This window comes from Peromyscus maniculatus, chromosome 7 (assembly GCF_049852395.1).
Source record: "Peromyscus maniculatus bairdii isolate BWxNUB_F1_BW_parent chromosome 7, HU_Pman_BW_mat_3.1, whole genome shotgun sequence".
NCBI lineage: Eukaryota > Metazoa > Chordata > Mammalia > Rodentia > Cricetidae > Peromyscus > Peromyscus maniculatus.
In genome coordinates this window covers 110,537,280-110,549,344 of record NC_134858.1, presented here as the reverse complement: position 1 = coordinate 110,549,344, position 12,065 = coordinate 110,537,280, and positions in this window count along the sequence as shown.

Sequence of the window (12,065 nt, the reverse complement as noted above, 5' to 3'; positions counted from 1 at the left end):
TATATGTACCACATTTTTTTCATCCATTCTTCCGTTGATGGGCATCTAGGTTGTTTCCAGGTTCTGGCTATTACAAATAGTGCTGCTATGAACATAGCTGAGCATGTATCTTTATGGTATGTATCAGCATTCTTTGGGTATATGCCCAAGAGTGGGATGGCTGGGTCTTGAGGTAGTTCGATTCCTAATTTTCTGAGAAACCGCCATACTGATTTCCACAGTGGTTGTACAAGTTTACATTCCCACCAACAGTGGAGGAGTGTTCCCTTTGCTCCACATCCTCTCCAACATTGGTTGTCATTGGTGTTTTTGATCTTAGCCATTCTAACAGGTGTAAGGTGGTATCTCAGAGTCGTTTTGATTTGCATTTCTCTGATGATTAAGGATGTTGAGCATTTCTTTAAATGTCTTTCAGCCATTTGTAGTTCTTGTTTTGTGAATTCTCTGTTTAGCTCTTTAGCCCATTTTTTAATTGGACTGTTCAGTGCTTTGATGTCTAGTTTCTTGAGTTCTTTATATATTGTGGAGATCAATCCTCTGTCAGATGTGGGGTTGGTGAAGATCTTTTCCCAATCTGTTGGGTGTCTTTTTGTCTTATTGACTGTGTCTTTTGCCCTGCAAAAGCTTCTCAGTTTCGAGAGGTCCCATTTATTAATGGTTGTGCTCAGGGTCTGTGCTGTCGGTGTTTTATTTAGGAAATGGTCTCCAGTGCCAATGCGTTCAAGAGTGCTTCCTATCTTCTTTTCTATTAAGTTTAGTGTAACTGGATTTATGTTTAGGTCTTTGATCCACTTGGACTTGAGTTTTGTGCATGGTGACAGATATGGATCTATTTGTAATCTTTTACATATTGACATCCAGTTATGCCAGCACCATTTGTTGAAGATACTTTCTTTTTTCCATTGTATAGTTTTGGCTCCTTTGTCAAAAACCAGGTGTTCATATGTGCATGGATTAATGTCAGGGTCTTCAATTCGATTCCATTGGTCCGTATGTCGGTTTTTATACCAGTACCAAGCTGTTTTTATTACTATAGCTCTATAGTAGAGTTTGAGGTCCGGGATGGTGATGCCTCCAAGGGTTGCTTTATCGTATAGGATTCTTTTAGCTATCCTGGGTCTTTTGTTTTTCCATATAAAGTTGAGTATTTTTCTTTCCAAGTCTGTGAAGAATTGTGTTGGGATTTTGATGGGGATTGCATTGAATCTGTAGATTGCTTTTGGTAAGATTGCCATTTTTACTATGTTAATCCTGCCTATCCATGAGCATGGGAGATCCTTCCATTTTCTGATATCTTCTTCAATTTCTTTCTTTAGAGATTTAAAGTTCTTATCAAAAAGGTCTTTCACTTGTTTAGTTAGTGTTATCCCAAGGTATTTTATATTATTTGTGGCTATTGTAAAGGGTGATGTTTCTCTGACTTCTTTCTCAGCCCTTTTATCATTTGTGTATAGGAGGGCTACTGATTTTTTTGAGTTGATCTTGTATCCTGCCACTTTACTGAAGGAGTTTATCAGCTGTAGAAGTTCCCTGGTAGAGTTTTTGGGGTCACTTATGTATACTATCATATCATCTGCAAATAGTGAAAGTTTGACTTCTTCCTTGCCAATTTGTATCCCTTTGATCTCCTTTTGTTGTCTTATTGCTCTAGCTAGAACTTCTAGTACTATATTGAATAAATATGGGGAGAGTGGACAGCCTTGTCTTGTTCCTGAATTTAGTGGTATCGCTTTGAGTTTCTCTCCATTTAATTTGATGTTTGCTGTTGGCTTGCTATAAATTGCTTTTATTATGTTTAGAAATGTTCCTTGTATTCCTATTCTTTCTAAGACCTTTATCATGAAGGGGTGTTGGATTTTGTCAAAGGCTTTTTCAGCATCTAGGGAGATGATCATGTGGTTTTTTTCTTTCAGTTTGTTTATATGGTGTATTACATTGACTGATTTCCGTATGTTGAACCATCCTTGCATCCCTGGGATGAATCCTACTTGGTCGTGATGGATGATTGTTTTGATGTATTCTTGGATTCGGTTTGCCAATATTTTGTTGAGTATTTTTGCATCAATGTTCATGAGGGAGATTGGTCTGTAGTTCTCTTTCTTTGTTGCATCTTTGTGTGGTTTGGGTATCAGGGTAATTGTAGCCTCATAAAAAGAGTTTGGTAGTGTTCCTTCTGTTTCTATTGTGTGGAACACTTTGAAGAGGATTGGTATTAGTTCTTCTTTGAAAGTCTGGTAGAATTCTGCACTAAAACCATCTGGTCCTGGGCTTTTTTTAGTTGGGAGACTTTTGATGACTGTTTCTATTTCTTTAGGGGTTATTGGTCTATTTAAATGGTTTATCTGGTCTTGATTTAATTTTGGTATTTGGTATTTATCCAGAAAATTGTCCAGGAAATGCCTTCTTTTTAAGAGAGATTTATTTTTATTTTATGTATGTATATGTGTGGGTGTCTGTGTGTATATATGTGAGAGATTTTACTGTCTACATCATGTTTTGTTGAAAATTACCCAATGAACAGATTAAATAGAAGATTAAAATGAAAATATCAGTGATAAAATAGAACTGAAGTCTATCATAATGACATTAAATGATAGCTTATTATAAATACTTATCATGCATTGCTATTCATAAATTCTATAAAAACATGGCAATTGTAATAAAATACATAAAATAGAAAACAGAATACTCAAAAAACATTTCTGTACAATGTCTTTTGCTGTCTAGAGTTTAGGGAAATGTTTATTCCCATGTATCACATCTGTTGATCTATAGCTTGGCACAGAAACTTCCATATCAAGTTACCTCATTACATAAATTTATTCATAGAGTATAATGGGAGAGCCAACCAGTATTATGAACAACAAGATTATTACCAGTGTGACTATGACAACACAATAATAGTATCAAATAAATAGTAATCAACAAGAAATTACAATAAATTAGTGTTTTATGATGAGATATTAGAGTTAGTGAAAAGTCTCCCTTATACCAACTATTTAAGATATCAGTGTATGCTTAAATATATATTCATCAATGAAGATGAACTACTTTATTGTATAATCAGATTTTTTCATGTGCATGTGTACCATATGTGTGCGTGTTCACAAGTGTGTGTGGGTCAGCATGTACATGTGTGCACTTGTATGTAGAGGACAGAAATTGAAACCTAGTTTCTTCTATTTCTTTCCACTTTGCTATCGAGACAGCATTTCTCACTGAATCTAGAACACACCAATTCTGGCTAGTCTAACTAGACAACTTGCCTTGTGTCTGCTTTTGTAAATTACATGCAAGGCTCCATGCCTGCTCAGCTTTTATGGTGGTTCTGGGAATCTGAACTCTGGTACTCTTGCTTGAAAAGCAAGTGCGTTATCCACTGAGCCACTTTTCCTGCCCACAGTTTGATAAAATTATATAGATAGGTTCTGAGAAGAAATACCTTTAATCAGTAGGAGGGTAAGCATTTTTCCCCTCTCTTTGCATGTTTTCAATGGAGCATCTTTTACTTAGTAGGAAAATTCATTGAACAAACAGCCTAGAGTTTCCAGTTGTCTCTGTGACCAGAGTCATCTGATGCTGTTCCTTAGTGATTGTTTCCTGCAGGAAACATGGGGACTGTTTTAGAAGGGCAGCTTTATTCTACTCTGAAGGGTCCCTGGTGGTATCTGTTCTCACAGAGAGAAAGTTTAAAGGTTTATTTCAGAAAAGCCTTTTGTCATCCATCCAGTTGGGCACTTAAATTGATTCTTGGCTTTATTTCCAGGATAGAGCAGACATTTTCCTCTGAGATTCCCCTAGTTTATACTCAGAAGCTGCTGGTCTGAGCAGATGGTCTTAGGGATATAGGCAGTAATTTGCTGCCCTGAGCTGATGCTCACTGAATATCTTCCTCTGCTGTACTCATGGCCTATCTTCCAAGCTGATCATGATCTCAGGTTATAGTGATCCCTTCCACATATCCACAGGCTCCCACAGTCATCTCCCCAAAATATCTCATATGCACTAAGTTGTATAGAACTAAGACAGAATACCTTTGCATATCTGTTGGAGATAATGTTCTGTTTTCAATAAAAGGACTTTTCTGTTTTCCATAAAATGAAAACATTCAAAGTTAGAAAAATTTATGCTTGAATTCCTTTGGTTTCTTTTTTGTTTGGTTTATTTTAGATTTGCTTATTGTATATATATATATATTTATATGAATGTCTTTCCTGCATGTATATCTGTGAACCATATGTATGCAGTACCCTCAGAAACAAGAGAGGGCCTCAGACTTCCTGAAACTGGAGTTATGGACAGTTGTGAGCTGCCATGTAGGTGCTGAGAATAGAACCTGGGTCTTCTGGAAGAGCAGTAGGCACTTATAATTGTTGACCAGTCTCTTTAGTGCTCAGCATTGTTTTCAATTACTTTACAGTAAAATTAATGTTTGATGTCCACCTGTTTCCTTTTGTTCTCATGATTTCCTTTGATCCATCTTGACCTTTCCTGATTCTCTTCTCTATTATCTTCATGATGAATCAGTTCAGTGAGGTCTTTGTTGATATGGTTGCTTTTCAAGACTGAAAGTTCTGTTTGTTTATATTTCATATCTGTGCTGGTTTAAATAAAAATGGCCCATATAGGTTCACTGGGAGTGGCACTAGGAGGTGTGGCCTTGTTAGAGGAAGTGGTCTCAGGGGCAGACTTTGAGGTTTCAGATGCTCAAGCCATGCTTGGTGTGGATCAAAATGTAGAACTCTCAGCTCCTTCTCTAGCACCATGTCTGCCTGCATGACACCATACTCCCCACCATGACAATAACGGACTAAACCTCTGAACTGTAAGTGATCCCCAGCTAAATGTGTTTTTTTTTTATAAGAGTTGCTATGGTCATGGTGTTTCTTCACAGCAATAAAACCCTAACACAATATCTTTTCTTCCCTGAGATTTTCAAAATTCTGTTTCCTTAGGGATTGATGACATTTACATAAGTATTTTTATAGTAGATGATCTGCTATAATAGATAGCACATGATCTTTGTCCAATAATCTAAGCATCTTAGTCATCTTCCTGTTGTCTGCAGGATGACTTTTCAAAATAGTTAAGGTTCTTTTTTAATTCTTCCTGTTCTTCCTACAAGCATTTTGAATCATATTCTAGACCCTTTGAGAATTACATCATGAAATTTAGTCTAATTTAAATTCTATAAAGAAAATTGTTTTGTATATGAAAATATTTTCATACATTCTTTGAGAAATTCATACATGTGTGCAATATATTTTAAGTGTATCCATTTCCCAGCACTCCACCTAACTTCTCCCAGAACCTTTACATCCCCCTCCCAATTCCACATTCTTTCTCTTAAAACAAACCAAAACAACAACAGCAAAAAAAAAAAAAAAAAAAAAACAAACAAAGGAACAAACAAAAAACACTGAGTCTAATTAGAGCTGTTCCTTTATGCTTTGGTGTTGGGCCATCCATTGATGAATAAGCGACTGATCAGGGATCACACATTTGATAAGCTGGCAACTTACCTAGTTGACTTCAAATCACAAATTTGGAACAATCTTCTGTAAGTGTAATGCCACTATTATATCCCTCTCTATAATGCCTACACAGAGCTCTTTGGATCTGTTCATATCTGTGCTCCTAGTTGCCACTTAACTAGGCTGCTCTATTAGTTGAATTTTAAACATCTTTGGGTTGTGTGTTTGTTTCTTGAGTGTGTGACAAGCACAGGAGAAAAGCAACTTAATGAAAAACGTTTTACTTGGGTTCATGATTTTAGAGATTTTAGTGCACTTAGCTAGGCTAGTTCCATTGTTTAAGTCTGAAGCAAGACAGTCCACTGTGGCATCAGGAAGGGATGTGGTGGGACTGAGAGACCTCATGGCAGCTAAGAAACAGAGAAAGATGCCCACAGGGAGGGTCCAAAGACAAGCTACCCCTTAAAACATGTCTGTGGCGACCTACTTCCTCTAACCATGCACCCACTTCCCAATACCAGCCTGATAATGCCAACAAAATCAATGATTGGATCCATTGGTTGGGGGCCAAGCCATCAACATATGAGCCTTTGGGACATCACATCAAATCTACACAGTTGGTTTTTTAAGAAGTCCTTCCTTACAGTGCAGTTTGGTGTGAGCACAAAAATTCTGAACAGCCTATTTTGCTTACCTAAATGCCTGCCTCGCCAGATCTTTCTGGGGGTTCCTAACTTGGTGACCTTCTTCTTCATTTGTCCAGCCATAAGTAGAAGCTAGAGTTAGAGCACTGTTAGGTATTCCCTGCGGCTATAGCTGCTTCTAGGACCAGGAAGCAAAAGGCTAGCGAGACAGAAAAGCACAGCAGCGGCCTGTCTCCTGGTGCTTAGATGCTCCTGTTGCAGAGGCTGTGTCCTTCCCTCATTGTCTTAGATGCTTTCTTTCCTATGCTCCCAGCCTTTTAGGCTTGAGGGTGGCACACACTATATGGTACAATAGTGCTTTGGCTGTGAGTCAGGTTCATATCTGGTAAACAGAATCACACAATGCCCTTGGTATTTGGATTTTTTTAAAGGGTATTCGTGGTGGTTTGAATAAGAATGGCCCCCATAACCACATATATTTACATGTTTATCCTCCAGTTGATGAGTCTTTTGGGTAGGATTAAGAGGTGTGGCCTTGTTGGAAGAGATTTTTGGCTTCGAGGTCTCAAAAGCCCATGCCAGGTCTAGTGTGTCTCTCTGCCTGCTGCCTGTGGATCAGGTTGCAAAGCTCTTAGTTTCTGCTCCAGTCCATGTCTGCTGCCTGCAGGCCACCATGCTCCCTACCATATTGATAATGGACTAGCCCTCTGAAACTACAAGCAAGCAATTGGGCCTGGTGTGGGTTTCTGAAAACCTCAGAGCCTATCCACAGTGACATACTTCTTCCAATAAGGCCACACCTCCTAATCCTTTCAAATAGTGACACTCCTTAGTGACCAAGCATTCAAATCTGTGAGCCTAGAGGGGGGGGCATTCTTATGCAAACATTCACAGAAACTAATACCTTTTGGGATCTGTATGACCAAAACTCTTGAGGGCACTATCTTTTCCTTATTTCATACTCTGACACAGAGGCAGAAGACCAATCTAATGGGCTTCTTACACACATCTCCTCTCTCAGAACTGCCTTTATTTAATTTAATTGAAAGATGGAAGTCAAAGATGGATAGAATTCTACAAAAGTCTTGTTAAGAGCTATGGGATAAATACTATCCTCGCCATTCAGGTTATCTGACAGATGTATATGGACTAAGGGATTTATCAAAAGGCTTCCAAACCAGCAAATACAAACAATGAGAGATTTCTTCAAATTATTCTTTTGTTTCCTTCATTTCCACACTGTTCTATGGTGTCCCTCCTGCATCCTAGGTCCTATGGTAAGGATATTCATCTCACGTGTTCTTACAGACCATGGAAGTAGATTTCTCCCAGGGATCAATAAGTCTGTTCAAATGTAAACATCTGTATATGCAGCAGACCTTTCAAATTTCATAGCATCTTTTCTTTTGTGAGATAATGGGATAATAAACAGTTACTAGGGATTTTTTGATAGAACAAATTAGAGAAGAGAAAAGGAAAATCAACTTAAGTGATTTCTTCTTCTAATACACTTTTAACCTGCACTTATATAAAAAGTCAACACAAAATCTAGTTTATCAGAGATTTAGGTCATAAGATAGGTATTCACATGCAATAGATTGCATGCAACATGGTGCAAATTTTGCATCTGTCATTCATCTTTGCTTTTCCTTATTAACTCTGTAACTTCTCAGAAGATGTAGCCTGGAGCTAGAGTGGTGTCTCAGTGATCAAGTACTCTTGCTGCTCCTGCAGAGGGCTCAAGTTCAATTCCCAGCACCCACATGGTGGCTCACAACCATCTGTAGCTACAGTTTCAGGGCATCCTCTTCTGACTTCCATAGGCACTAGGCATGCATATGGAACACAGGCATATATGCAGACATTCACATATATACAAAAAATAAAATTAAATAAATGCAAAAACAATGATAAAGCCTGTTTTGTGCTATGTAAATCCAGACTAGCTTTAGGACTTGTGTCACACAGAATGGGCTGGATGGAAAGTTGTGCCATGTCCAAGTCTAGGTCATGTGGCCTTGTGTGCTTTCAGTCTATCCCCCTAGGACCTTGTTGAAACACCATGAAAGGTCATAGGGGCTGGAGGTGAGTACTCCAAAACCAGGCCGGTGTCCATTGGATCTAGTCTGTGACTACAAATTCATGAGAGGCCCCAGGTAAAATAACCAGAACCAAGCCTGTATCTGTAGAATTGCCTATAAGCTCCCCTTACGTGTTATGTGGAGCTAATGAGTTTTCAATGCTTCATAGCTCAGGAAAATCTCACTGATATAAGAGATAAGATTAATGTTGTTTATTGGTATATCCATCCCTTCCCATGTACAGCACACACATGCACACAGAGATGGGGACAGAGAGAAAAAGAGGCAATAGATATACACACACACAGCTAGAGATAGATGGATGGATTGATAGATGGAAGAATGGATGGATAGATAGATAGATAGATAGATAGATAGAGACATAGATAGATAGATAGATAGATAGATAGATAGATAGATAGATAGATAGATAGATAGATAGATGGATAGAGATAGGTAGGTCTCAACTAAGCTGTGCTTAGAAGTCCCCTCTGTAGTCCCTGATAAATAAGTCCCTAGCTCCTTCAGAAACCTACCAGTGACTATTAGTGCCACTGTGGGGAGCACATTTGATGATCCACCCTCCACCCTTCCACCAGCCATCATTGTGATCAGAAGGCCACAGGACCCAGACCCCCATCTTTAGCATCCATTTTCCTTCTGAGAAAGAATGAAGTTAACTTACACCAAATGACTCTGTCGATACAGAGGAGAGAAATGAAGCCTGCCTTTGAGACTGCAGACACTGCTGTCTGGACTCTCATTTTATGTTCTCATCCCTAATTAGCTGTTTGGAACAGATTGTTTGCAATAAGCTCCCGAAAATTGAGTATGATTTACTCAAGGCAAACAAGGTTTGGTTGTTAACCTTTGAGTATTTAATGAGGCTACATCTTAAGGATGAACAACAGTAAACAAGCAGTCTTGTCAATAAGAATCAAGCCTATACCAGAGTCCAACATTACACTAAAGGCCAGTCTTAGGAGAAAAATAGCTTGTGCAGCATGAAGTGACAGTGGAGGAGTATTCTGGAAGAGCGTCACCTTAACTTCAGGTTTGGGGTATCTGTTGTCTGAAAGCCAATATAAAGCAAGTGGCATTCCCATTCTCCTGCAGAAGGTAATGAAAAACGGTAAGCTGAAGAAACACAAGAATAAAGGTTTCTGACCTTGAAACATGAGTTTGAGATGGGGTGGCAAGTGAGAGTTGATTCAAGTGCTTGTGCATGTGGGTGGACTCTTGCATTCTGAATCAAAGGAAGAACCTTTAGCCAATCCAACCTTGGCCACTCTTCATCTCACACTGAACCCTGCATGGGCACAGGGTTTCCTACACCTGGTAGACTCTGTTTTGTGTGGCCATATGTCCACTTTTTTTGCTGCTATGGTATCTTCTCTGCCTGGAATGACTCCCATGATGCCATCACCTGGCATATTTCTATTGCTCTTTAGATTTCCAGCCGACTTACCTCCTAACCAAGCTAGAGAGAACCTGCTGTTCAGGAACTCCTCTTAGGTATACTCTCTATCTAGGTTTCTCCGTGGACCTTGAGGTACTATGAGGCAGAATTTATATTTCTGTTCTTTGAAATCTAAAATCATGACTCTAAATTCAAATGAGGAATTGGGGTATTGGCACCCTATGAATCTGAGGATTTGTGTGTGTGTGTGTGTGTGTGTGTGTGTGTGTGTGTGTGTGTGTGTGTGTGCCAGAGCCTAGAAATTTGCACAGAAAGTATTTAGGCACTGATGCATGAGGATCAGAAAGATGATAGCTCTTAGGACATTTTTGAATGCTGATTACAAATTTAGTTTCCATGTTATCATTGGCTGACAGAGTGGGATTTTAGATTGGCTGAAAAGGCAATTGTTATTTCCCTTCTCCCCTAATACCTCTTTATATTGTGATTTTTAAGCTTCTCCCAACAAAACATCAAACCTGCCTTCACTCTTTTAATTGCAGCTGACCCCTGAACTTTTTGGGCCAACAGTACTTAATAGAAGTCATGCTATCCCAGGCCCCAACTTAAAGACCCCTTGAATCCTTTTGTTTGTCTCTTGGGACATCACTGGGATATTATGGGACATTTTGAGCCAGCATGCTGGAAGAGGAGAGGGCACATAGAAGCAGAGTCTTGCCTGGGACCAATTGAGCCTAGCTTGATCAAGCTGTTGATCACATGTGCCTGAACAAGTACAGAGGGCATCAGAGATACCATCCAGCCGAATTAAGCCCAAATTGTTCATTCACTGAGTTTTAAAATAAGCAAACATTGTTTTAAGACATCATGTTTGGAGATGACTCATGTTTATAAAAAACTAACTGATGTAAGTACAAAAACATTGATATGGTCCTACTATGGGCTGGTCCTGAAGGCTTAACTTCTTAACTATAAAAACAACCCCTTATTCCTATCCTCCTTTATCTCTGATTTTCTCTCTTCTTATTTTTGTTCTCAGAGGATATTTTGTCACTTAAATTCTTCTACCATTTCTTTCTGTAACTTTCAGTTTAATTTTTTTATAAAATTTCAAATTATTTATTTTTTCTATGTGTACATTGTCATTGAAGGCCTCAGATTAATAAGAACACAGTAGACAGATAATGTGATACACCTCCAATAAAGCCATACCTCCTAATAATTTCTAAACAGTTCTACCAACTTTGGATAAGGCATTTAAATATATGAATGTATGGGGGCCATTCTCAAGCAAACCACTGCACCTTCGGTTAATTATTTCATTGATAGTAGTTGGAAAATACACTTTTTATTATTTCAGCATTGTAAAGTTTATTGAACTTATTTCATGACTTATGGTATATCCTGTGTATAGTATATCATGGAGAATGTTTTATGAGTGCCTGAGGACCAATATTCTGCTGTTGTTGAGGGGAATGTTTTACAAGTTAGGTCTGATGAAGTATGATATAATGCAAAATCTGTATCTTATAGTAATAGTTCTTATCTTTTTTCTATCTGGAGGTTGTATTGATTATTAAAAGTGGGGCCATAAAGTCTCTAAATATTATTTTAGATTTGTCTATTACTCCTTCAGCTCTCCCCATCTAAGTGTCATACTTTGGGGTTCTTTTGATTGGTGTATGTATGCTTGAAAATTGTCCCATTTTCTTAATTAGTTGAGCAACATCGAGTGTATCTTTTGAGGTGAATTTGACCTCGTCTATTCTTATCTGACTTTGGTACAGCCATCCTCACTCTCTTAAATCTTTTCTGTTTTCACTTTCAACACATTTTTTACTTTGTTCTAAAAAATGCTTCCTGTAGGCAACTCATAGATGTATATTTTAAAAAGCCATATCACCAGTTTCTACCTTTTGTTTAGTGAGTTTAATATATTTCTTTTAAAAATAATTGCTGACAAGAAAAAAAGTCCCCCATCTTTGTTTGTTTTTCTATTTCTAGCAACAATTTTCCCCACTTTTCTTTCTCTGCTCTCCCTGAGTTTAGTTATATCTATGAAATTGTTTTGAATCTACTCTCTTCTTCTTTGGTATAAATTTTGCAATACATTTTTTTGTTTATGCTAATCGAGGGAGTTATGTTTCCTGTCCTATGCTTATAATAATCTAATTTGAATGACACCAATTTAACTTCATTAGCATGCAAAAACATGGGACCTGTCTAGCTCTACCCTCTCCCTTGTGATGTTGTTATGTCAAAAACAAATCCAAACACAGACTGTGCATTTTGTGTCCAATAATATTATAAATCATTATTTTATGTATTTGTCTTTAAAATGCGCTAGGGAATAAAAATGGAACCAAAGTATAATGGTACTTGATTTTAAAGAATTTTATTTTTAGTTTTAAAAATTGCATGTGTGTGGGGAATTTGTTCATGTGAG